General features: G+C 50.3%; 1 protein-coding gene across 2 annotated transcripts in view; it reads right to left on the minus strand.

Moving 5' to 3' along the window:
* Positions 1 to 25,167, minus strand: part of LDLRAD4 (low density lipoprotein receptor class A domain containing 4) — a 407,799-nt gene that overhangs the window by 338,228 nt on the left and 44,404 nt on the right. The window lies entirely within an intron of this gene.

Below are 25,167 nucleotides of genomic sequence, written 5' to 3' on the forward strand. Positions count from 1 at the left end.
GGAAGGAAGGAAGGAAGGAAGGAAGGAGAAAGGGAGGGAAGGAGGGCAGGGAAGGAAATGGGGAAAGAGAGAGAAAGAGGGAGAGAAAGGAAGCAAGACTAAACAACTAGCTGGCAGGGTGGCGTGCCCCTGCAGTCCCAGCTACTCAGAAGGCTGAGGGGGAAAGATTGCTGGAACCCAGGAGCTGAGGCTGCGGTGAGCTACGATCGTACCACCGCACTCCAGCCTGGGCATCAGGGTGAGACCCTGCCTCTAGGAAGAAAAACAAAATGGTCTTCAGAAGACAAAGTTAACCTATTTCCCCGTCAATGGATCTGAGGAGACATCTGGGCCAGGGTCTAGGCACCACATGGCTGCTGTCCAGCATGTGCCCTGTAGGGGTGCACTCCCGCCCTCCGGTGCCTTCCCTGTGGGCAGCTCTGAGGTCAGCTGAGCACCCAGGGCAGACAGCCCCAGGCCACTGGAGAAGTCTAGAGAATCTGTCTATTCATTAAAGACCACCCCTAATAAATCTTTCTAAAAAGCAGGGACCCAAAGCTTTCCTTTTGGACCATGGCCAAGTTCTCATTTTACAGTCAGCAGCAGGTCGGGCTCCAAAACAGGAATAGTAACTTCATATAACAGTAACTGCATGTAACATAACTGCACTGCCCATAACATAACTGCACGTACCGTAACTCCATATAACAAAACTGCATGTAACATAACTGCACGTACCGTAACTCCATATAACAAAACCGCATAAACATAACTGCATGTAACACAGCTGCATGTAGCAGTAACTGCATGTAACATAACTGCATAGACATCACTGCATGTACCGTAGCTGCCCGTAACAGTGGTGCTTATTTTCCTCCTTTCCCTCCGTAGTTGCAGAGCTGGCAAGGAGTTCTGGCCTCCAGGAACCTTCTCACCAGGGCCCACATTCCCCTTCCACTTGGGGCAGAATAAATTTCACGCTGGACACTCCTCTGCATCTGACCTCCACGCACATCAGTAAGTAGGTAACTGAAAATGTAAAAGGTCTCTAAGGCTGAAACAGCAAAGCCCTGTGAGTTTCCTTTAACCTATCCCAAAATCTGTCCCCCTCAAACATCCCATTCCCCAGGTAGTGCCAGTCCCTCTTGAAGCAGCTGCTTTTAACAGTTTTCTCTGAAGTGAAATACCATCGCAGCAAGCTGTTACTGCCCTGCACAGAGCTGCTGAAAACTAATCATCGGGCTTCAAACGCCAGGTTTGGCAAACTCTGGCTACAGAAAACCATTAATCTTGTGATGGCATTTTAGAGGTCTCCACAGAATCACATTTCCAAATGAAATAAACCCAGTCTCCCAAACTGGGCTGCGTTGGAAACAAGGAAACAAACAGCCGGCGACAGCCATGAATTACAAGTGGCATGCTAATTACCAGTCCACATCCAGAAATAGCTGAAGACTGCAGGGTTTGTGTTGTTGTTGTTGTCGTTAAAATAACTACAGCCTTTATCCCAGGGTTGGGCAAAGCATCTGATTTATTCAAATGCCTCAGCTTCTAAACATAATCACATTTATATGTACGTATCTGGGAGGGGGAGTGAGTGGAGGGAAACTGAGGGCTGGGGCAGGGCGAGACAGCACAGGGTGGGCTGTCAGGAGAGGGCTGGTCAGCAGGGCTGATACATTCCCTGCCGTGAAACCCAGAGAACCTCCCGGGGGCTCTCCTGCCTGTCTGCCCAATGACGCCCACCTCGGACCCTGCAGAGAAAGAAAGGGACAGAAGACGCTGGTCCCTACGGTCTATTTAGCATCATCCATCACTTATTCCACAGGAGGTGCACGATGGGCAACGGTGCCTAGTGAGGGCCACAGCATTTAGACTGAAAGAATCTTGCTTCAAGAAACTTACAATCCGTTAAGGAGAGGGACAGGAAAAAGCGCCCGAGCATGACAGAAACGTGGTGGTCTCCTGCCACTGCCCTTGGCTCCTGGGGACAAAGTGAGCCTCTGCCTCTGCATGTGGGAGTTCAGCTGAAGAGATGAGGCCGCACCTACGGTCCCTGCTGGCACTGTGGGTGCAGAGGTGGCCCATAGGACTCAATTTTAGAATGTGGAGCCGGAGCTCTGTTGAGAGAATCTTCCCCACCCCACCCTCACCCCTAGCCCCAGCCTTCTGTCACCCTATCACCCCTCTAACTATGCAACAGCACCTGCCACCCCACTCTCAAGTTCCAGAATGTTCCAGCAAGAAGTCTCCTTCAAGCTCATCCGGTCTGGCACAGGTTACTCTGGGCTGACTGGAGTTGTGGGGAAAGTGCTCTGGGCCTGCGTACGTTTAGGACACTCTGGGTTAAATAACGCTGAGGCTTTCTGCACCGCAGGACCACCGGTGTCTCCGGCACACTAATGGGACACTGAGGCTCTCCAAGGCAGGACCAAGTAGGCGGCATCCCTCAACTCACTGCCTGGAAATGCTTCCCACTCCCCACACCCGTACCCCCTCCACCCAGGACACCCCGGCCAGCTCGGCCTCCTTCCCGCTCAGCCGCAGGGCACACACAAGCCCCACTCCAGCGGCCGCCGAGGGCACAGTGAGGAGACACACACGCTCCTCAGGGCGCTCACGGCGGAGACTCGGGCGCTGGAAGGTCACAGCCCTCACAGCCGCGCAGCCAGGTGCCACACAGCCAGGTACCACGGGATCAGCACCGGGACTTGCTGCCGGCTCCCTGTTCACCACCCTTCCTTCCTTCCCACTCCCATCTCTTATCACAAGAGGTGTCTGTTCAGCCTCAGAAATGCAAGACCAGATGGAGGCCTCCAGAGAGAAATCCTCAGCAGCCTAGACCCCTCACTGAAATACAACCCAATGCATTCCCTCTGCCCACTCTGACTCGTCTTAGTGAGAATGCCACCGAGGAATTCTCGGGTGCAGGGACTGATCATATAAAGATGAACTAAAGATGCCAAATTCCTTCATCCTGCTGTCACTCATCTCACAGCCAATTCTCACACACCCACCCCGAAATAAGCCAGGAGAAGGAGCGGGCTCCGGGCATCTCTACCAGGACAGGCCCAGAAGGAAGACAGAGGACAATGGGGCTCCGTGCGGGCAGCGGGTGCCCCATTGCAGGCCTCCCTTGGGGCAGCAGTCATGGCTGACCCTGCGAACATCACGTCCTTGAGAAAAAAGGCCATCAGAACGGAGCCTGCCCTCTAGTTCCCAGGCCCTGCAGAGGGCTCCAGCCCTCACCACCGCCATCTGCTCTGCCTGGTGAGGTGGTCTTGTGGCTGAGGTAGAGCACATGCGCGGGGTGGGCGGGAGAGTAGGAAGAGGCTGCCGGCCCCTCTGCGGCCCTGGCTCTCCGCTGTGCCTGGACAGGCTCCAACTGTAAGGAGGCACGTGCTGGCCCTGGAACCACGGCTCTCCAGAGTCAAGCGGGAACCAGAAGCCGGGGCTGGGGCACAGAATTTGTAGACACCAAGATGTGTGAAGCACGGGGCAGAGCCACACGGGCTGTGACCAGCTGTTCCCAAATCAAGCACATTGTCTCTCTGTTCACACAAAGCCAGGAACTGAGCCATGAGAGGCTGATGTGTGCAGGCACCAGGGGAACACAGGTGCGCTGCCTTCAGTGTGGGGAAAAATATCCTCCAGACATGAGGACCCTAGAACACCCGCCACCACCCATGCAGACATCACCACCAGCAGCCACGTAGAAGTCACAAATCTGCTTCCGGAAATTTACCTTTTTTTTTTTTTTTTTTTTAAGAGACAGGGTCGGGTCGGGCGTGGTGGCTCAAGCCTGTAATCCCAGCACTTTGGGAGGCCGAGACGGGTGGATCACGAGGTCAGGAGATCGAGACCATCCTAACTAACACGGTGAAACCCCGTCTCTACTAAAAAATACAAAAAACTAGCTGGGCGAGGTGGCGGGCGCCTGTAGTCCCAGCTACTCGGGAGGCTGAGGCAGAAGAATGGCGTAAACCCGGGAGGCGGAGCTTGCAGTGAGCTGAGATCCGGCCACTGCACTCCAGCCTGGGCGACAGAGCAAGACTCCGTCTCAAAAAAAAAAAAAAAAAAAAAGAGACAGGGTGTTGCTCTATTGCCCAGGCTGGAGGGTTAAGTGGCATGATCATAGCTCACTGCAGCCTCAACCTCCCAGGCTCAAGTGATCCTCCTGCTTCAGCCTCCTGAGTAGCTTGGATCACAGGTGTGTACTACTACACCTGGCTAAATTTTTATTTTTTTATAGATGGGGTCTTGCTATGTTGTCCAGGCTGCTCTCAAAGTCCTGAAGTCAAGTGATCCTCCTGCCTCGACCTCCCAAAGTACTGGAATTAGAGGTGTGAGTTGCCACACCCAGTCCTGAAATTCGCTTTTAAGTGTCACAGCAGCCTGGTCTCCCCACTAAAAATGAAAGGCTGTGTCACAGAGGGCTTTAGTCTCAAACCCAGGGCTCAAGAGTGCTCTTGTCCCAGTTCCATTGGTGTCTGGCTCCTGCAGCCAGCTGCTCAGGCTTTTCTTCCTCTAAGGTGGAGAGGTATAAGGCAGAGGACGGATGCTACCCACCTTGTGATGAGGCAAGGAAAGGGCACGTGTTCAAAACCAAAACGCTAAACAAAGATTTTTAAATGCTTTTGCTTTAAGATATCAAACAGGCACAACATATGCTTGAGAAACTCCACTACTTTTGTTAAAATGTATCCATTTCAGAAAGAGGGTCTGGCCAGCACTGAGCTGCAGTCACCCCGTCCACCATCCAGCACAGAGGAGGCGAGCCCTGGGCAGGGAAGGGTGTTCTGATCTCACACTAACTGGGCACGAGTTTAGAGAAATGATCGTCACTTTTCCAAGGACATCAACACCCCTTCCTTTTTTTGTTATACTACAAACGTCCCTTAAATGCCTACATGCTACGTAAAATCATGACTCTAAGTTAAGCACTCGCTTTTAGAACGTCAGAGGCAGTGATGAAGGCAGCCCATGATGCTCCTCCAGAATTTCAAGAATGGAGTAATTTTGGACAAGCCCACATGGTCAGACTACGCATGACATATGGATGTCTGCCTTCCCAGAGTGTGGCGAGGCCCATGGATGGTCTCAGAGCAATCCCAAGTTGAGGCAGGATGGACTTCAACCAGACTGCCACAGGCCAGGGGCTCTGCAGCATGTCCTGTCCGTATCAAGTGACCCCCAAGGAGCTGTGCCCGGAGCAGTGGCACCGCCGTGCCCAGAGCAGCTCCACCGCCGTGCCCGGAGCAGACCCATCATTGTGCCCAGAGCAGCTCCACCGCCGTGCCCGGAGCAGCTCCACCGCCGTGCCCGGAGCAGACCCATCATTGTGCCCAGAGCAGCTCCATCCCTGTGCATTTCCATTGAAGCTCCAGGCAGGCCTCCAGCCCCGGGATTCCTACCTGGACCAGAATGCTGGCCTCCTACTGATAGATGCCAGGAACCTCCAAGGTCTCTGAACACTGATCCCCACCCCCGGCTTGTACACCACTGCACCCTGGAACCAGAGCGCTGGCCCTGAAGAGAGGCTGCCTCTCAGTGACCATCTGGCTTCCCCATCACTGTGGTGGGCCTGTCCCCCTAGGATGTCCCCATGTCAGGCCATGGCCATGTCTTACCCAGGCTCTGCCTGCCGCATGCCCCGTGCATCTTCCTGGTTAGCACCTACAACTAAGAGGGCCCAGCCTCCACTTTCAGCTTCAGTCCAAATCCTGGCTCCGGCCACATGCCTGAGCACCTGAGCCATCAAAGCAAGGCCTGTCCAGCATCTTAGATACCACAGGTGGGCCTGGTAGGGACTTCAACACGGGACTTATCATTATTATTATTTTCAGAGACAGGGTCTCACTCTGTCACCCCAGCAGGAGTGCAGTGGTGGGATCACAGTTCACTGCAGCCTCGACCTCCTGGGCTGAAATGATCCTCCTGTCTGTCTTCCAAGCAGCTGGGAGTACAGGTGCACGCCACCACGCCCAGCTAATTTCTTTACAAACATTTTTGTAGAGACAGAGTCTCATTATGTTGCCCAAGCTGGTCTTGAACACCTGGTTTCAAGCCGTCCTCCCATCTCAGCTCCCCAAAGTGCTGGGATTACAGGCACGAGCCACCGCGCTGGGCCCGACATTAAACTTTAAATTTGGGCACCGACATCATGGCTTTGGATTCAGGAGATGGTGTTTCGATGACTGGAAGAGGCGCTGCTCTTACACAAGGTCCCTGGGCTGGCCAGCAGCTCTGGTAGGTAATGAGGGTTAAGTGGTCCCAGCACCCGCAGGTGCACCACAGAGCAACAAAGGATCGCGTGACTCTGCTGACCAGAACACACCAAAGGGTGATCCGACCCCCACCTCGGGCCCGAGTGGCAAAGTCCCTTCCACAATGCAGAGGCCCCTTAGTTCCCAGAGTGGCTGAGCCCGATCCCCACTCAGCAAACATCCTCGGGGACAGGGGCCTTGTCTTATCAGAGGGCAGTGATTTCCTTTCAGAACACGAAGCAAGATTGAAAACAAGCACATAGGTGAGAAGCGGAAGTGGTGAACGGTGCACCACGAAAGGCCAGGCACTCTCATCAACACCATCTCCCGCAAACCCACGAGAACCCGCTCGCGGGGAAGGAATCCCCTCGCTACACATATAAACAACCTGGGTGCAGACAAGCGAAGTGACTGCCCAGGGCACATAACGAGTCCATGGTGGCTCCAGAAACCCACCCTGGGCGGCCTGCCCTCGAAGCTCACGCCCTCCTCACATGGCTGTGTGGAAAGCAGGTCTTAAAACAATTGTTAAAGGCTGAAAAGAAATGCACAGAAAGGAAAATGTGGCTGTGTGAAAATACTGGCAACACGGATGGCTTCTGCTCTTTTCTTTGTTTCTAAATGTTCTTATTTTTATTATTTTAAAATGCTTTAAATTAAATAATAAAAGACTCTTTGTGGCCAGGTTCTGTGGCTCACACCTGTAATCCCAGCCCTTTGAAAGGCTGAGGCAAGAGGACTGCTTTAGCCTAGGAGTTCTTCGTTTTTAAAAAAAACATAAGGTTGGCCGGGCACGGTGGCTCAAGCCTGTAATCCCAGCACTTTGGGAGGCCGAGGCGGGTGGATCACGAGGTCAGGAGATCTAGACCATCCTGGCTAACCCGGTGAAACCCCGTCTCTACTAAAAAAAATACAAAAAACTAGCCGGGCGAGGCAGCGGGCGCCTGTAGTCCCAGCTACTCGGGAGGCTGAGGCAGGAGAATGGCGTGAACCCGGGAGGTGAGCTTGCTGTGAGCCAAGATCCAGCCACTGTGCTCCAGCCCGGGCGACAGAGCGAGACTCCGTCTCAAAAAAAAAAAAAAAAAACATAAGGTTAAGCGAAGTCCTGGGGTGGGTCCCTAATCTGATGGGGCTGGTGTCCTTATCAGAAAAGGAAAAGACCCCTTGTGTGCGCCCAGAGAAGAGGCCACATGAGGACCCAGGGACATGGCAGCCGTCTCCGAGCCTGGAAGAGAGGCCTGACCAGAAGCCAACCCTGACGGCACCTTCATCTTGGATTTGGAGCCTCCAGACCTGAGAGAAAATACATCTCTGTTATTTAAGTCACCTGGTCTGTGGTATTTTGTTAGGACGGCCTGAGCAGATTCATACACCTCAGCCTGTCCTGACAGAGGACCCTAAAACATCTCACGAGCTGATACAGAAGAACCACAGCCCGGTCTGATTTGGCGCCTCTTGCAAAGCAGAGGTCATCGACGGCACTCTGTTCCTGCTCTAACATGGCAGGTCACACCTCCTGGCTTCGGGGCACAGCACTCGTGAAACCGCGCTGGAGGGACGCACAAGAGATGCCCGCCAGGCGCGGGAGCCCTTGACGAAAGAGTCAAGAGTGCTGGTTCTGCTCCTGCCTCCACCCTGGGCTGCCGGTGAGGTCCTGGGGCAAGGCACCCCGCCTCACAGCCTCAGATCTTCTCTTTGCACAATATGAGAGGGGAGTCACTGATCTTTCAGGGTACTTGGGAGTCCCAAAGCTCCAACTTTACAAATTCTGCCTTCGTCAGCACACAGTCCTCTGCCTCACACACAAAACCCCAAATACAGTTCTTTTCGTACAATCATTAAAAGCATACATTTGAAAATATACATGATAGTTTGTTTGTACTAGAGAAGGCCTTTAGCCTCATAGGAGCATGTAGATTTAAGCCACAGCAGCTGTGCTGTTCTCGTAGTTATTCAAGAATATGGTTCCCTGAAAAACCACACAAAGTCACTTTTCCCCCTTGGGGGTCACCGGACTACACCATCGCAGCTCCGTCAGTACACACGGCTTAACATCTCAAGGTGCAGTTGATTATTCGAAACACATTCTGCTTCTTCTACAGGTTTAACCTTGTGTACAAGCCACTGGATAGGGAAGATATGTTTGATGTTATTAGTAAGTCCAGGTGACATGCACGATGCAGTGACTTGCAGGGAGATGGTGAAGCAGCCCCTGCACTCACGCCACATGCAGGAGCCACTGGTAATCCCCGGGCTCAGGCACAGGGTGACCCCATACGTGCAGCTGGTCAGCGGATGCTTCTACAGAAGAAACCCTACAACATCATCAACTTTGAGGCCTTCCCAGCCACAAGGTCTGGCTCAGCTTCCCAGGATGTGAGCATGTCATGCAGGAATATGCATGTTGGTGTGTGGAGGGTTAGCCCTGTGGGAGGAGGAATTTCAAGCAAGACAGAAAGTAGCTTGAGTTTCTACGATGCGCAGATGCCAACATGGGGTCTCCCTACTGCTGCCATGTTTGCTGAAGCAGCTTCCCCCTTAGGAACGCTGTTGGTCCAGTTCCTCCGCCTGAAACAGAGATTCCACAATTTGCTTCTTTCAGGGCAAGAAGGGTTTACCTGTGAATCCAATGTATGACTTTCATTGTGTTTGTGCCTATGCCTAAAATCAGACCAGCCAGCCCCCAACACACTCCCTTCTCCTGAGCATTTTCTAACGACAGAATTCACGTTCACGTCCGTCACGAATACAACCTCTCAGCTATTCCATGTAAAAACCAAGCTAAAAAGACAACCTTTTCTTTTTTTTAAATTATTCTATACATTGGGCTGTGACACTCAAACAAGCAGGTAGGCTGTCCTAATACCAAGCGTAATATAAAAAGTGTACAACCGGAACTTTCCTAGTGACCATTAAGTCTCTCATTTTCAATGGGCTCCAGGGCGTCCTCCTCATCCATCCGTGTCCCCCAGTGCAGGCCACCCCCGATGGGCCGGGCGGCAGCGAAGAACCCTCTCCTCCACCGCCTATGAAGACGGGGACCCCAGAAGGTCGCGTGACCTCTCACATCTACTTCCTCACTTGTCATTGAGGGGTTTTAGTTCTGTGAGATAGCTTTGGTCTCTTTCTGTTCTAAAGAAAAGACATAACTATTCTATAATAACAGCTATATTTTAAGCCACCACAGACCTCATCCTTTTGATGACAAAAACGCCTTGCCACGCATTCAGGTCGAGTGATTAAGCCTTGTGGAGAAGGGGCCGTTATCTTCGTCAGCGCTTCCGCACGCCGGCTGGGCCGTCTGCCTGACGTGCCCCAAGCCCTCAGGTGCCTCCAAGAGCAGCCACCTGGACCACCTTCGGCCCTTTCATCGTGGGCAGAAACTGCACTTCCCATGCACACTTCTCAGCTTACTTTACAGAGTTAAACTTAAATCACCAGAGGTTAATTAACCCATTTATGTGTACTGTTCCATTATTGGAACACTAAGCATGTGGGAGTTATTTATATCCTACTGCTCAAGGTCACTGAGAAGGTCTGATTTTTCACACATGTCTGCAATTCAAAAAATCGCAACCTCCAGCATAAAAGGCTTTAAAAGGCGAACCACTAAGACAAATCTGCTATTTCAACCTCAGAAACAACTGAGTGACCGCTGACCCGGTATTAAAGTGCTCCTCTGGTCCCAGAAGCCCGTGAGCCTGACTCCTACGTGATCCCCAAGGTTGGCCAGTGCCAGGAACAAAGCGTTTTCTGGAACCTAAAGCAAGGGGGGAAGGTAGCATTTTTAGAAAGTTGAAAAGTAAAGTTTACATGTGGCTTCAAAGGGGTGATCAGTGGAAGTGACAATGACTAATGAGATAAAACGGCCACCTGAAAATTAACATGCAATGTGGAAACATGGAGAGGGAAAGGGACATTTATTCAAGATGTCTTACTTAGAGAGACAGTCAGACTTTGTGAAAGAGAAAAGTATTCTAAAGTTATGATTTAATCCACAAATGCACCAGAGATAACCCTTCTCCCTGTTACTCTCCCGTGACGGCAATGACAGGCTGGTGTGCACAATATTTCCGGTATTTTTCCCAACTAGACACTGGCCTGGCCAGCTCATTTGTATGGGGTTTGCATAGATCTGCATAAGTTCTACATGAGGACGTGTCTGCTCCCTGCATCTATCCTTAATTCAATAATTTTGGTATCTATTCAGAGACGGTAGAGGGGAAACCGAAGCCATAAAACAATCACAGTCAAATACTGCTGATTTAGAGAAAGCACACGAACACACACACTCACACAGGAGATTGGCTACAGGTCATCTCTGTGGCAAAAGCATCGCAGCAGCCACCTGGAATTCTGTCTCCTCTCCTTTTACCCCACCCAGGACTACATTAATATGTCTAGAAAAGGGTCAGTTTTCCAAAAACTGACCACAGGCCATAGGAAAGACATAAAACCGCATTACACATTTCAATGCTTCAACGACTGTCAAAAACTGTAATGTAGCCAAGAGCTCAACCAGTGATTTCAGGTTTGTGTTTTCAGCACGCGTCCACCTAAGGGAAGATGTCAGCAGTGAAGGTTCACAGCATTCCTGGGACGTGGTGCCCGAGCCGCAGAACCAAAGCTCACCTGCCTCCAGGGCATTCTCTCCCAGACCCAGCGCTGAACTCCTGCAATCCACATGGCCTCCATCATTGTCTCATTTCCAGGCATCCCCTAGGTTGGAAAAGTCCTAGATCTCTCTCCAGTGGCCTTTGTGCCCCGGAATTACTGAGGAGTAAGTAAAGGGATCGCCAGTGAAAACCTGTATCAGAAGTGTTGATCTCCCACAAGGTACAAGGCCACCTACTGCTGCCTCATTAACTGCAAAACAAATCCTCCTGCAATAACCAGAAAACAATGTGCTGCTAAGTGAAGAAAGCAGAAACCCAGAAAGGTCCTTCCACGCCTCGTGGTGTTCAGTCCCTCCTGGGCTCCCTTGTGCTTCAATTTCTGCACCTAGAGGCATCATCTGTGAAGGTTTTCGACATTCCCATCGTATATTCAGGAGCAGAACCGGGCCTGAGAGAGCCCACGCCAACGGCATCCTCTCCTTTCTCAAAACGTGCTGGAGATGCTTTATTTCATGGGGTATTATAAGGGCTAACCCATGGACTACAGACGGGAGAATGTCTAGAATCTTTCTAAATGCCAGAAATACTTTATAACTCTCCTGCTCCTGACCTGCCATCATCTCAAGCCACACAGCCATCTGAATTAGCAGGAGAAAGTGACAGGAACAGAGCGCGGATCACAGGGCCACAAATACGCCCAGGGCACGCCCAGGCATCGTGCCAGCGGCCCACCCACAGACAGTTATGAGCACAGCAAGGTGCACCCAGTGCTGCTGTTTGCCACGTGCCACTGAGGCACCCAAGCCAGTGAACGAGGAGAGTAATCCGGCCTGCAGACCCGCAGTCTCTGCTGTGTGAGAGACGGCCAGACAGCCGGCAAGCTCCTGGAGGCCAGGGAACTCCTGAACCCCACAGTGCGTCACCGACCCCAGCTGTGCCACTGAAGGGCACACAGCAAACGCGTGCGGACAGACTACACTGAAAACACCCAACTTCTGTTTGGTAGCCCAGAAGGGAAAATTTTGTTTCACTGGGACATCTTCCAAAATTTCATCAAATTGGCTCAAAAAGCAACCAAGCAGTCAGCCCAACAGATTTCAGGGCAATGTTTTCCTGGTAAATGGAAAAAGCCCCATACTGGGACCTCTGCTTGGGATACCCAGTCAACCTTCAGCATAAAAAAGCACAATCTTCAAGAAAAACTGTACGCTCAAGAATGCCAGAGAAAATCACACTGGTCATGAAATGGCACATTTTAATTCCTCAGAAACATTTGTTCATTACAATTCAGGAGTTTTTAAAGACTGATCACGCTTACCCCGGTGAGACCCGCATTGTTCCTGAGAGGAACAGATCTATTTGTGGGTTTGGGGTAACTCAGCTGGGATTCGGACGGGCCAGCCCCAGAGCTTACTGTGGGGGAAGGAAGAGCTGCGCCTGTGAGGAGGGGAGAGGCGCTCCAGACACCCAGGGACCCGGCCAGGTCCCCGCAGCTCAAGCTACCTGTTCTGCAACCACAGCCCAATCATCGCAGCCATCTGCGCCTCACCCTCTGCAACTGTGCAATTTGATTTGTCCAAGGCTTCTGCCAGGACCAACCTTTTTTTTTTTTTTTTTTTTTGGAGACGGAGTCTCGCTCTGTTGCCCAGGCTGGAGTGCAGTGGCCGGATCTTGGCTCACTGCAAGCTCCGCCTCCCGGGTTTACGCCATTCTCCTGCCTCAGCCTCCCGAGTAGCTGGGACTACAGGCACCTGCCACCTCGCCTGGCTAGTTTTTTGTATTTTTTAGAAGAGACGGGGTTTCACCGGGTTAGCCAGGATGGTCTCGATCTCCTGACCTCGTGATCCACCCGCCTCGGCCTCCCAAAGTGCTGGGATTACAGGCTTGAGCCACCGCGCCCGGCCAGGACCCACCTTTTATAGTTTCAATCAACAAATACTCAATAACTATGCATTGAATAAATAAGTGAATGAGTGAATGAGCTTCCAAACTAACAATCACTTTTGCCTTCTGACGCCCCTGTTGGTGGCAGAGGGCTTCGCTGCTGATTATGTCATTTGTCATTTTGTTTTCTGGAGCACAACAGATTGAGCCTCAGTTGGAGAGGTGTAAAGACGTCAGCAAACAGACCGGCTGGGGAAGGAGAGGCGGCGTGGACGTGTGCGCCACTCTTCAGACGCTCTTCTGAGCAGATACTGGGCTGTGACTCAGAGGCCCAAACCCCACCCAGACTTGGTCAACAGCCCGGTTTAGTTTTATTTAGTTTTGTTACTGATCATAAACTGAGAAAATACTTCAGAGTTTAGTTAGCCCCCGGAAATTAAAATCCCCGTGTGTCACAAAAGAAAGGCTGACTGGGTCCCTGGGCAGAGCCGCCTTCCACTCAGGAAGCCACCGCGCAGGGCAGGGCCTCTGGGTCTGTTCACTGGGGTTGAAAATGTGGTCCTTATGCAGACGGCACCCTCAGATCTTCTTACAGGCCTGTGATCTTCGAGGCAAAGTTTGGTATAAATGAACTGTGATTTAAATTAATGGATAAAAGGTGTTTCTGTTCTTCCGGTAGAATCCCACTTCTGAGAATGCACCAGCGCCTGACTTCTACTTTAGTTTCGTATCTCACTAAATCCACCAATCTGGAGTAGCTCACACATCGGGTGGTAAACAACAAAACCCTTTTAAGATACCCTAATTTTTTTACACGTACAAGCAGCAAGTGCCCAAAAAAAGCCTAAAACAAACCGAGATTTTTTTTTTTTTTTTTTTTTAAGAATACCTGTCTGGAGAATAAATAAAGAAAAACAAGCAAATGAAGAAGCAAATTAATGGAAACTTTCAATAGCTATCAATTCTTCCAGCCAAGCAAAAAGTGTATAATTTAGGGTTCTAATGGTTTCAGGATCATTTTACCCAGAGTAAGTTAAGACATATTGAGATAGTTGGAGAACGCTTAACATATAAACAACGATTAACGGACAGGAGGTTGCTACAAACTCTGAACCTGACCGCGAGCCAAACATTCTAGGCACGTAAAGGGTTAATTAACACTTTTCTATGGAAAACCAGGGACAGGAAGGAATCCCCAGCCCCTCTTCCTCTTCAAGGATCAAGGCACTGAGGCCCCTGAGAAATATGGAGAAACAAAATCATCTAGTTTGACGATAACCGGGAGAGGAACGGACGCTCCATTGCAAAGAGGAGGCGCCAGCTACCCAGGCCCTCCCCGCTCCTCCAGCTGTGCTCCCACGGGAGGACTGAGGTCTCCCCACAGGGCACAGCCCCACACAGCTACTGAGCCCAGCACGTCTGCCCACACAGTAAAACTCCCCAACAGGGAATGGGAAGGGCAGGAATCTGCCGTCCTAAACAGAACATCCAGAATGTTCCGGTGGTTCTCCTAGAGGCTGCTGAACCTCTCCCCAGTTGCCCCCACCGTCACGAGGAAGGCTGAGATACGGTGGGATCATTCTTCATATAGGAGGAAGCCTATTCTTGAATATAAGTCTTCACCCCCAGAAGCTCAAGCACCCGACTTCAGCAAGAAGGAGTTTACATCTGACATTCTGCGACCCGGCTGTTCTCTCCACATCCCATCTCTTCACGCAGTCCCAGTGGCTCCGGACTGGACACAGCTGGGTCTGTGGCTGAGCACAGAGACAGACAGCCCCATAATTGTAGCAATGACTCATCTCTCTTTTACTTTGCAAAGTATGACAGTGGCCAACTAGCAAACTTCATCAGAGTCTTATTTACGCTTTCTTCACTGAAGTTCCTAAAAGGTGGAGTCTGTGTTTTTGTTCCACTGTAAGTTAAAGACAGATGACACTCCTGACGATTTCACGTTAAGTGATTAGACAAGTAACTGGCCATCTAGCACTAACTTCCACTTGTATTTACACACTTACGAATCCTTGAACAGTTCAATGTCCTGCAATCTACAAAATGCTTTTACTCCCTTTAACACTGTCAGAGTCATCAAGAGAGTCCAGGCCTCATGTAGTCTCTCCTTGCCTCAGTTTATGCACCTCCACAACGAGACAAATGAGAAAGTGAGTACGATGTGATTTAAACCCCTAGGAACTAAACCATGACGCATGCTGGAACCGAACAATTTTACTTTTAGAACGCAGAAGACTATGACACAAGAGCATAATCAAAACAACTGCTACCCAGGTCTAGGGCTGGGACCGTGACAGCAATGTGGAAACTGCCAAGCAGTGGAGCCTTCTGAATGGCTGCGAAGAGCAGCAGAGGCCCAGCTCCTCATGAGGCCCGACCGGCGTTTCTAAAAGCCCCCGAATGTCAAAGTGCCTGAAGGCTTGGGGCTTGGACGAGGCTGTTTCCACAGCGTCTTAGTTCTCCTGCCAAAGCTCTGTGCCTGTTCCTTTCTTTTCTAGGTGGTGTTTTAAGTGCTTCTAAGTAGAACAGTCGCATCAAGAGGTCCTCATGCTTTGTGGGTGTCGTCACAGTGTAGAAGGTGCGGTGGTCTGCAGGGCTGCTCCCGTGGCCCGCGATTCACCTTGCAGGGTGATTTCCGCACGGCTTTTCATCCATAGCCACTATATTGTGCTGATACCTTTACAGATTATTTTTAGATTGTTCAAACTGTATTTTTCAGCAATATTTTAACTTGAAATAGCCAAAGTTGTGTATCTGGTCCTATTATCAACTAAATGTTTCTTTACTATAAATTTGACACAATTTTAATATAAACAACTCTAATATGGATAGCTAAAATAATCTTTCAATTTCAATACACATGTCCTTTCAACAGATGGGAAGAGACCTTTATCTGTGTAATTCTGGCTAAGCTAACAGAAGGTGGCTAAAAGGATATCATTTTCCCATATTCACCTGAAGTTGAGTTTGGGACATTTGCTATTTGATTCCGCATTACATTCAGCTCACATTTATCTGGAGGATTGTAAAACTGCCAGACATTTTATTGATTAAGAACACCACCCAAATATTACAATTAGGATTATTACAGAAGCAAATCCTCAGTTTGAAATGTGAAAGGAATACAAATTGATAATTGTTCCCATTCCACCTTCTTCACAGAATAGACTGATCACTTTGGAGAAGATGATATTAGCATCTGGTCATTTATCTGATGGCTTCTAGGTTTACATGAGATTTTCTAAAAATACCTAAACACCCGAATTATTAGATCAAAACTAGTTATGTAGGCACATTTTGCCTTAATCTCTTTGCCTCTTGTGAGATAAGGTTTTTAATGTTTTTCTCTGTATTGAACCAATGTCAGTATTTTCTAGTCAGTCTTTCATTAATTATTCTAAATTGTAGGAAGCTTATATTAATTACTTGTATTTTGTCTGAAATAAATATTTGATTACCAGGTTTCAACTGGGACTAAATCCAACCCTCATAGTAAGTGTTTCTCTCTCCATCCATCCACACTAAGGTCAATGTGAAATCATACTGAGAGCGTAGGAGTAAGAATTCGGGCACCACCCGCTCCACCCCATAACCTGAGGGCAGACAGTGGAGAACGGTACAGGAGCCCACACCACAGCGTGGTGCCATCGTAGTCACCAGCCAATTACTTATCCAGAGGATGTCCACACCCCACACCCACTCTCCAAAGGGAAGTATCAGGAAATTTCTCTTTATCAGACACAACTCAAGAGATTCAGAAGGTGGCCGGACACAGTGGCTCAGGCCTGTAATCCCAGCACTTTGGGAGGCCAAGGCAGGCAGATCACAAGGTCAGGAGATCGAGACCATCCTGGCTAACACGGTGAAACCCTGTCTCTACTAAAAATACAAAAAATTAGCCTGGTGTGGTGGTGGGTGCCTGTAGTCCCAGCTACGCGGGAAGCTGAGGCAGGAGAATGGTGTGAATCCAGGAGACAGAGTTTGCAGTGAGCGGAGATGCGTCACTGCACTCCAGCCTGGGCGGCAGAGCAAGACTCCATCTCAAAAAAAAAAAAAGAGATACAGAAGGCAAACTCATTTCAACCTTACTGTTCAAACTCATGGCCTCCAGTGATCCTCCTGCCTTGGCTGAACGTTAAAAAGTGTAACAACTGGTTTTTGAAAAATCATGAAAAACAGACAAAAACTTGACAACAGAACAGATCATCCTCATTATACTATGACAAAGGTCATTACAGCACCAAGATCAACATATCGGAGTGTATCTTACTGTATTTTATAGGACAGTATTTCACAGAAAGATACACTAAGATATCTGCAGACTTCTCCCGCTCTTCAGAGGGCTGCGCTCTTATTTCCTCTACGTCCTGGTGGGGATCGCGCCGTTGCGGGTGACACCAAGTTTCCAAGTGTGTTGTGACTTCTCCCAGCCTGACTGCTTTCTATCTAATCTCCAGTCACTTCCCCACATTCGCCCTCCAGACGCATCCAGCCACACTGGCTCCATCCAGACCCTCGACTCGGAGTGAGCGCCACCTCCTAGGCTGCTGTCTCCCCTCAGACCACCATCTCTTTACCCAAGACTGAAGCCCAAAAGTCACTCTGCCATCCACCTTCTGCCCCACCTGCCCTGCACAGTCCAGCTACCAACACAATCGGCATACGGATGCCTCCACCCCAAGGCCTCTTCTCCACAGCTGCTGCTTCAGCTCAGGCCCTGTCCCCCTGGCCAGGGACGGCTCCTCACTGCCCTTCCCAGCCGGCCCTCTCGGCTTCCGTCTCCTTCTCCACTGACTCCCACCCTTGGCCACCAGACTCAGCTTCCTAAACACGCATCTAATGACGCTGTCTCCTCTGAAAAGTGTAGTGGTTCCCACACCCTATGGGATAATCTATACAACGCATTCAAAACCTCATGGGGCCAGGAGGTTGAGGCCATCCCGGGCAACATAGTGAGACCTCATCTCTACAAAACATTTTAGAAGTTAGCTGGGCGTGGCGACACACACCTGTACTGCCACCTCCTCAGGAGGATGAGCAGGAAGGTTGCCTGAATCAGTAAGTTGAGGCTGCAGTGAGCTATGATTGCGCCACTGCACTCCAGCCTGGGTGGCAAAGCAAGACCCTGTCTCTAAAAATAAACAAACAAAACTCGATAGTTCGGCCCTCACTTTCTTTTCCAACTTTATCTCGAGCTATCATGTTCCTGTTCCAAGGACGACATAATATGAGTCAGCTTTAAAAAGGAAGCAGATGGCCGGGCGCAGTGGCTCAAGCCTGTAATCCCAGCACTTTGGGAGGCCGAGACGGGTGGATCACGAGGTCAGGAGATCGAGACCATCCTGGCTAACACGGTGAAACCCCGTCTCTACTAAAAAAAAAAAATACAAAAAACTAGCCGCGCGAGGTGGCGGGCGCCTGTAGTCCCAGCTACTCAGGAGGCTGAGGCAGGAGAATGGCGGGAACCCGGGAGGCGGAGCTTGCAGTGAGCTGAGATCCGGCCACTGCACTCCAGCCTGGGCGACAGAGCGAGACTCCGTCTCAAAAAAAAAAAAAAGGAAGGAGATTCTGAGACAGGCTCCAACGTGTGTGAACCTTGAAGACTTTATGCTAAGTGAAATACACTAGACACAAAAGGACAAACACCGCATGATTCCACTTACGAGGTATGTGGAGCAGTCAAAATCAGAGACGGAAAGTAGAATCGTGGGTGTCAGTGGCTGGAGGGAGAGGGACGCACAGTTAATGTTTAATGGGTACAAAGTTTTGGTTTGGGAAAATGGAGAAGAGTTCTGCAAACGGATGGTGGTGACGGTTGCACAATGTGAATGTACTTAATGCCACAGAACCGTACGCTTAAAAATGGTTAAAATATACTGTTTCCATAGCAGCTGAACCATTTTACATTTTTTCCAGCAACACACAAGGGTTCCAGCTTCTCCACGTTATGTATATCTTACCACAGTTTTTTTTTAAGAAGGGACAAAAAGTTTGAGAAACAAAGTTAACAGTGTGCTGTGAAAGCCGGGTTGAAGGACTGGCCTGAGATTCCCCCACCATCCTCTAACAAGGGTGCAGCCTTGACGTCCCTACCACAACCCCCGAGTTTCAAGAAAGACATGGAGAAATGTGGAGAGCCCCGGCAAACCAGAACCCAGGAGAAAAACAGGGAAACTGTTAAAGTGTCAGGCTGAGCAAACAGACCCCAGACCCCTTGTGCACAGCGGGATCCTCTCCCAAGCACCGAGCTCACTAAGCTAACGCAGCCTCGCCACAAAGCCTCCTGCAAGAAGCATGCCAACTCTAAAATCTCATACGAAGTTCAAGAAGAAACCTACAAAGGAAAAGCCCGGCGGACCCGTCCAATGGCCCCCACGTTAAGTTATACAATTGACAACAGAATCCTATCCCCTGACCGTCCTCGGCAAGCCTGTCTGTCACCCTCGGCCCACTCGTGACACCTCCAATCTGGCCATCGCTGAAGTGGCTGCCCCAAGCCAAATGAATCACACGCCTCATGCTCCACTGCGAGTGCTCTTAACCCTTTCCGGAGGTCAAAACCTTACTGAGAATCCTATCAAAGCCCTGGCATTCTCCCCAGCAACTGGCAACATTTCAAGGAATTCACAGATGCCCCTGGACCCCTGGGGCCGACAAACTCTGTCTCCTTCACATTTCCCTTCCGCACTGCACTCGAGAGGGACGCTGCAACCTCCCTCCTTGTGTAAGAATTATGTAACTCTAACAAATCTCAAGAATCCCTCAGGACTCTCTCTGAAGGGCGGCCCACGCCCCCCGCCCGTGTCAGGATGTCAAGAGGAGGTCGTCTCACATCGGCTTCAGAGGCACAGCCGGTCTGACACGCCACATCCCCGAAGGATGCCCCTCCCTGCGACTGCCCTCACAGACGCACCAATGTGACTTATGGGGACTGCTGCGATGCAGTCTGTTACCACTGGCACCAGCTGCCACGGGCGAATCATCTCAGGAACCTGACCTTGGCAAAGCGTGTTTCACACTTGAGCACAGTTCATCCAGGTGGCCTCGAGCAGGGGCAGGGAGGCAGAAAAGGGACAGGGAGGTGCCGGGGCGCACTGCCCCCCACACCGTGCTGCAGGAGTCACTTCACCCACACAGGGAGACCAAACCCTCAAAGCCAAATTTTCAAGCTGCTGCTGAGAATCCCATAAAAAGCAATGCTATTTCTAACCTCCCGCACCACGGAAAAATACACACGCCACCAAGCAACCCAGAATCTGAGGGTTTATTTTTACATCTTTTCCCCACACCCCCACCCTGGCCTCCCCCACAAAATTTTAGGTGGAAAATTTGCTAGCTTTTTAGCAGTTTGACAATGCCGTGCGAGGCATGAACTGACGGAGCTGCTAGCGCATTTGACTTTAAAGCAAAGCGTCAAGGTATTTTTCCCATATGACTCCGCAGGTCGGCTTGATGAGAAACTAATAAACTCGAATCACAGACAGAATCCAACAAGCAGGTGGAGAGAGGCCCAGTTCCCAGGCCATGGGCAGAAGTGGCAGAGGTGGCAAGTTTCTCTCTCCCATCTCTGAAAGCGTGTTCCCACCACAGGCCTTTCTTCCTGCAGGCTGGCATTCTCTAACCCAAACTATAAACAAGGGCATTCGGCATCCCTGATGCCCTTGCTGCGTTTCTGATTTTCTCAGTGCCACTCTTAACCCTTGATACGGTGTGGCTGTGTTACCACCCAAATCTCAACTTGAATTGTATCTCCCAGAATTCCCACATGTCGTGGGAAGGACCCAGGGGAAGGTAATAGAATTATGAGGCCTTTCCCATGCCATTCTCACAATAGTGAATACATCTCACGAGATCTGATGGGCTTACCAGGGGTTTTTGCTTTTGCTTCTTCCTCATTGTCTTGCCGCCGCCATGGAAGAAGTGCCTTTTGCCCTGCGCCATGATTCTGAGGCCTCCCCAGCCATGTGGAACTGTAAGTCCAATTAAACCTCTTCTCCTCCCAGTCTCAGGTACGCCTTTATCAGCAGGGTGAATACGGGCCAATACAGTAAACTGGTATCAGTAGAGTGCAGCACTGCTGAAAAGGTACTCAAAAATGCGAAAGTGATTTTGGAACTGGGTAACAGGCAGAGACTGGAACAGTTTGAAGGGCTCAGAAGAAGGCAGGAAAATGTGGGAAAGTTTGGAACTTCCTAGAGACTTGTTAAATGGCTTTGCCCAAAATGCTGACAGCGATATGGACAATAAAATCCAGGCTAAGGTGGTCTCAGATGGAGATGAGGAACTTGTTGGGAACTGGAGCAAAAGTGACTCTTGCTATGTTGTAGCAAAGAGACTGGCAACATTCGGCCCCTGCCCTAGAAATCTGTGGAACTTTGAACTTGAAAGAGATGATTTAGGGCATCTGCCGGAAGAAATTTCTAAACAGCAAAGCATTCAAGAGGTGACGTGGGTGCTGTTAAAGGCATTCAGTTTTATAAGAGAAGCAGAGCATGTAAGTTTGGAAAATTTGCAGGATGACTATGCAACAGAAAAGAAAAACCCATTTTCTGGGGAGAAATTCAAGCCGGCTGCAGAAATCTGCATAAATAGCAAGAAGCCTAATGTTAATCTCCAAGACCATGAGGAAAATGTCTCCAGGCCTTGTCAGAGACCTTCACAGCAGCCCCTCCCATCACAGGCCCAGAAAGAGAAAGTGGTTTGGTGGGCTGGGCCCAGGGTCCCCGTGCTGTGTGCAACCTAGGGACGTGGTGCCCTGTGTCCCAGCCACACCAGAAGTGGCCGAAAGGGGCCAACATACAGTTCAGCCTGTGACTTCAGAGGGTGGAAGCTGCCAAGGCTGGAGCCTGTAGGTACGCAGAAGTCAAGAATCGAGGTTTGGGAACCTCCGCCTAGATTTCAGAAGATGTATGGGAATGCCTAGATGCCCGGGCAGAAGTTTGCTGCAGGGTGGGGCCCTCATGGAGAACCTCTGCCAGAATAGTGCAGAAGGGAAATGTGGGGTAGGAGTCCCCACACAGTCCCTACTGGGGCACGGCCTAGTGGAGCTGGGAGAAGAGGGCCACCCTCCTCCAGACCCCAGAATAGTAGCTCCACGGACAGCCTGCACCGTATGCCTGGAAAAGACGCAGACACTGAATGCCAGCCTGTGCAAGCAGTCAGGAGGAAGGATGTGCCCTGCAAAGCCGCAGGAGTGGAGCTGCCCAAGGCCATGGGAACCCACCTCTTGCATCAGCGTGACGTGGATGTGAGACCTGGAGTCAAAGGAGGTCATTTTGGAGCTTTAAAATCTGACTGCCTCGCTGGATTCTGGACTTGCGTAGGCCCTGTAGCCCCTTTGTTTTGGCCAATTTCTCCCATTGAAAACAGCTGTATTTACCCAATACCTGTACCCTTATTGTAACGAGGAAGTGACCAGCTTGCTTTTGATTTTACAAGCTCACAGGCAGAAGGGACTTGCCTTATCTCAAATGAAACTTTGGACTGTGGACTTCCAGGTTAATGCTGAAATCAGTTAAGACTTTGGGGGACTATTGGGAAGGCATGATTGGTTTTTAAATATGGGGATGTGAGATTTGGAGGGGCTGGGGCGGGATGATATGGTTTGGCTGTGTCCCCACCCGAATCTCAACTTGAATTGTATCTTCCAGAATTCCCACATGTTACAGGAGGGACCCTGAGGAAGGTAGTTGAATCAGGGGGGCCAGTCTTTCCCATACTGTTCTCATGACAGTGAATAAGTCTCATGAGATATGATGGTTTTATCAGGGGTTTCCGCTTTTGCTTCTTCCTCATTCTCTCTTGCTGCCGCCACGTAAGAAGTGCCTTTTGCCTCCCGTCATGATTCTGAGGCCTCCCCAGCCACGTGAAACTGTTAAGTCCAATTAAACCTCCTTTTCTTCCCAGTCTCGGATATATCTTTAACAGCAGCATGAATCCGGACTGATACAACCCTAAAGTTGAAGGATCAGGGGACGATGGTGAGATGGAGCTTCAGACTCCAGTCCCCTGATGCTGGGTAGACAGAGGCCCAGGAGGAGAGAGTACGAGGTAAGAGGGGACATGGGAGACACAGAAAGTAGTCCCAAATAAGGCTGAAGAACTCAGACACTCTTTCAGAAGCTGAGGGAGCCCCCTGAACTAGGACCCCCAAACCTGGGATCCCTCCCAGGACCCCAGCACCGGCCACCTTGGTGTCACTTCCCTGATGGCGACCTGGAAGGCCAGCAGAGGCTCTGACCCACAGCTTCCCCACAGCCCACGCGGGTGGGAAACCTCAGGGCACCCTCTACAAGAACCACCTTCAGGGCTGAGTTTCAGTCCTCCTCAAGTTAGGAGCCCCCAGCACAAGATGGTCATTCACATGACAACTCCGATTGTCTTTTGTGGGTTTTTCTGTGTTTTTTTGAGGGGGGCGTTGGAGACAGGATCTCACTGTACTGCCCAGGCTAGAGCGCAGTGGCATGATCATAGCTCACTGCAGCCTCAAACTCCCAGGCTCAAGTGATCTTCCCGCCTCAGCCTCCTGAGTAGCTGGGACCACAGGCACGAGCTAGCACGCCCAGATAATTTTGTCGGCTTTTTAGTAGAGCTGACATCTCATGTTGCCCAGGCTGCTTTCAAATTCCTGAGCTCAAGCGATACTCCTGCCTCAGCCTCCCAAAGTGCCGGGATTCCAATTCTTTTTGTTCGATAACATTTTCACGAGTTAATCTGTTTTATTGCACAGTGCCAAAGATCACTTTGTACACACATCTGGTGAAAATAAGCAAGACTCTATTTGCCACTGTAGACAGCAGAGACCTACATTCAAAGGTAATGACTGCTTCTCCCAGTACTACTGATCCTCATTGATTTAACTTAAAAAGTTTAAATTGAGCGCAAAGATAGAAGTTCAGGTCAGGATGCACTGCCTGGGTCTAAGGTTACTTTTTCATTGTTTCACTGTGACTCCCCACAGGGCCCCTGGTCTCACACTGGAAGACATCCTGTCACTGTGACTCCCCACAGGGCCCCTGGTCTCACACTGCAAGACATCCTGTCACTGTGACTCCTCACAGGGCCCCTGGTCTCACACTGCAAGACATCCACAGGGCCCCTGGTCTGCACCGGTGCCTTCAGATCCCTTAAGGACCAAGAAGGAAACCAAAAGAGAGGTGGAGTTTTCTCCAGCTGCACCTTTCCAGTCTGTGCTGACAGCCAGCCAGATCTCAGACTCAGGCTGCACTGCCTTATGCGGAGGTCAGGGAACGGCGCGGGGAGCCTGAATTAATCATTTCTTTGCCTGCACCCGGGTGGCTTTGGGCTTAATCACGTCAGCAGCACTCCCCCGTGCGCTCCAGCAGGATGCCGCGTGAAGCGCCTTAGTAAACTTCCGCAGTCCTGAAAGAGGACGGAGAGAGCAGGACCTCTGCTCTTTTCCTCCAATCCCCCCAGCACACAGATCACAGCAGAAAGCCAGCATTAGGGTGGAAAATAACAGCCAACGTGTTGTTGAGTGACGACCGTGCATGGAATGCTGAATTAGGCATCTTCAAAGTAATTCCATGAGATAAATATCATCCCGTTTAAAGATGAGGAAAGCTGAGACTCACAGGGTTAGGGCCCACCAGGGTAACAAAGTGAATGAAAGTCACCAGGGCCAGAACTCAATCCTAGGTCTGTGGTTTCTGAGTTCCCCACACAAATGCAATATGGTAAAGGGCAAATGTTTTCAGATTCGTCGAGGAGGGAAAAACTCAAAAGTGCATTCAATAGCAACCCAAACACGTGGACCCGGCTGCATTTTAAAACCAACTCCAAATACATCCACTGGACAAGGAGACAGGCACATCCTGCAGTTAATGCAAAGCTCTAGGCCTCCTTGGGCCCTCCCAGGCAAGCAGACAGAGCAGAAGAAGGCAGTACCACCTGTCCATTTTATCAGCTCGTAGGAATGTCTCACAGCCCAGCTGTGAGCTGCTTAAGGGACACCATTTTGCAAGTAACAGAGCAAATATAAATTCCAGGACAGTCAGCTGTAAGAACCTAGTTCAGAGGTGTGAAAGTTCTGACGACACCTCGCGATCTAAGTCTGTGCTTGAAAATCACCCGTGATGATGAAGCGCCACGCAGTTCTGCAGAAACAGTGATTCCTTCTTCGGCTGCTCTCATTTTCAGGAGAAGCGATGTAGTTTTGTATTTAATTTAAAATCCACACATACCAGTACAGTCAAGACAAAGTTTTCCATTACCAAGTTTGAAAGCTGCTTAAAATAATTGATGAGTGAGGTAACCCCACATAAGGGGGGAAATCAGATACTTAAGTCATTTGCAAGGATTCTTTCTACTTTTGCGGAAATGTTGTAACTCAAGTTTCAGTCTGCGGGGGCATAGTCCAGCGGTGTGTGTGTTCCGCTACCTAGTAAAAT

This window comes from Theropithecus gelada, chromosome 18, assembly GCF_003255815.1.
Source record: "Theropithecus gelada isolate Dixy chromosome 18, Tgel_1.0, whole genome shotgun sequence".
NCBI classification, from domain to species: Eukaryota; Metazoa; Chordata; class Mammalia; order Primates; family Cercopithecidae; genus Theropithecus; species Theropithecus gelada.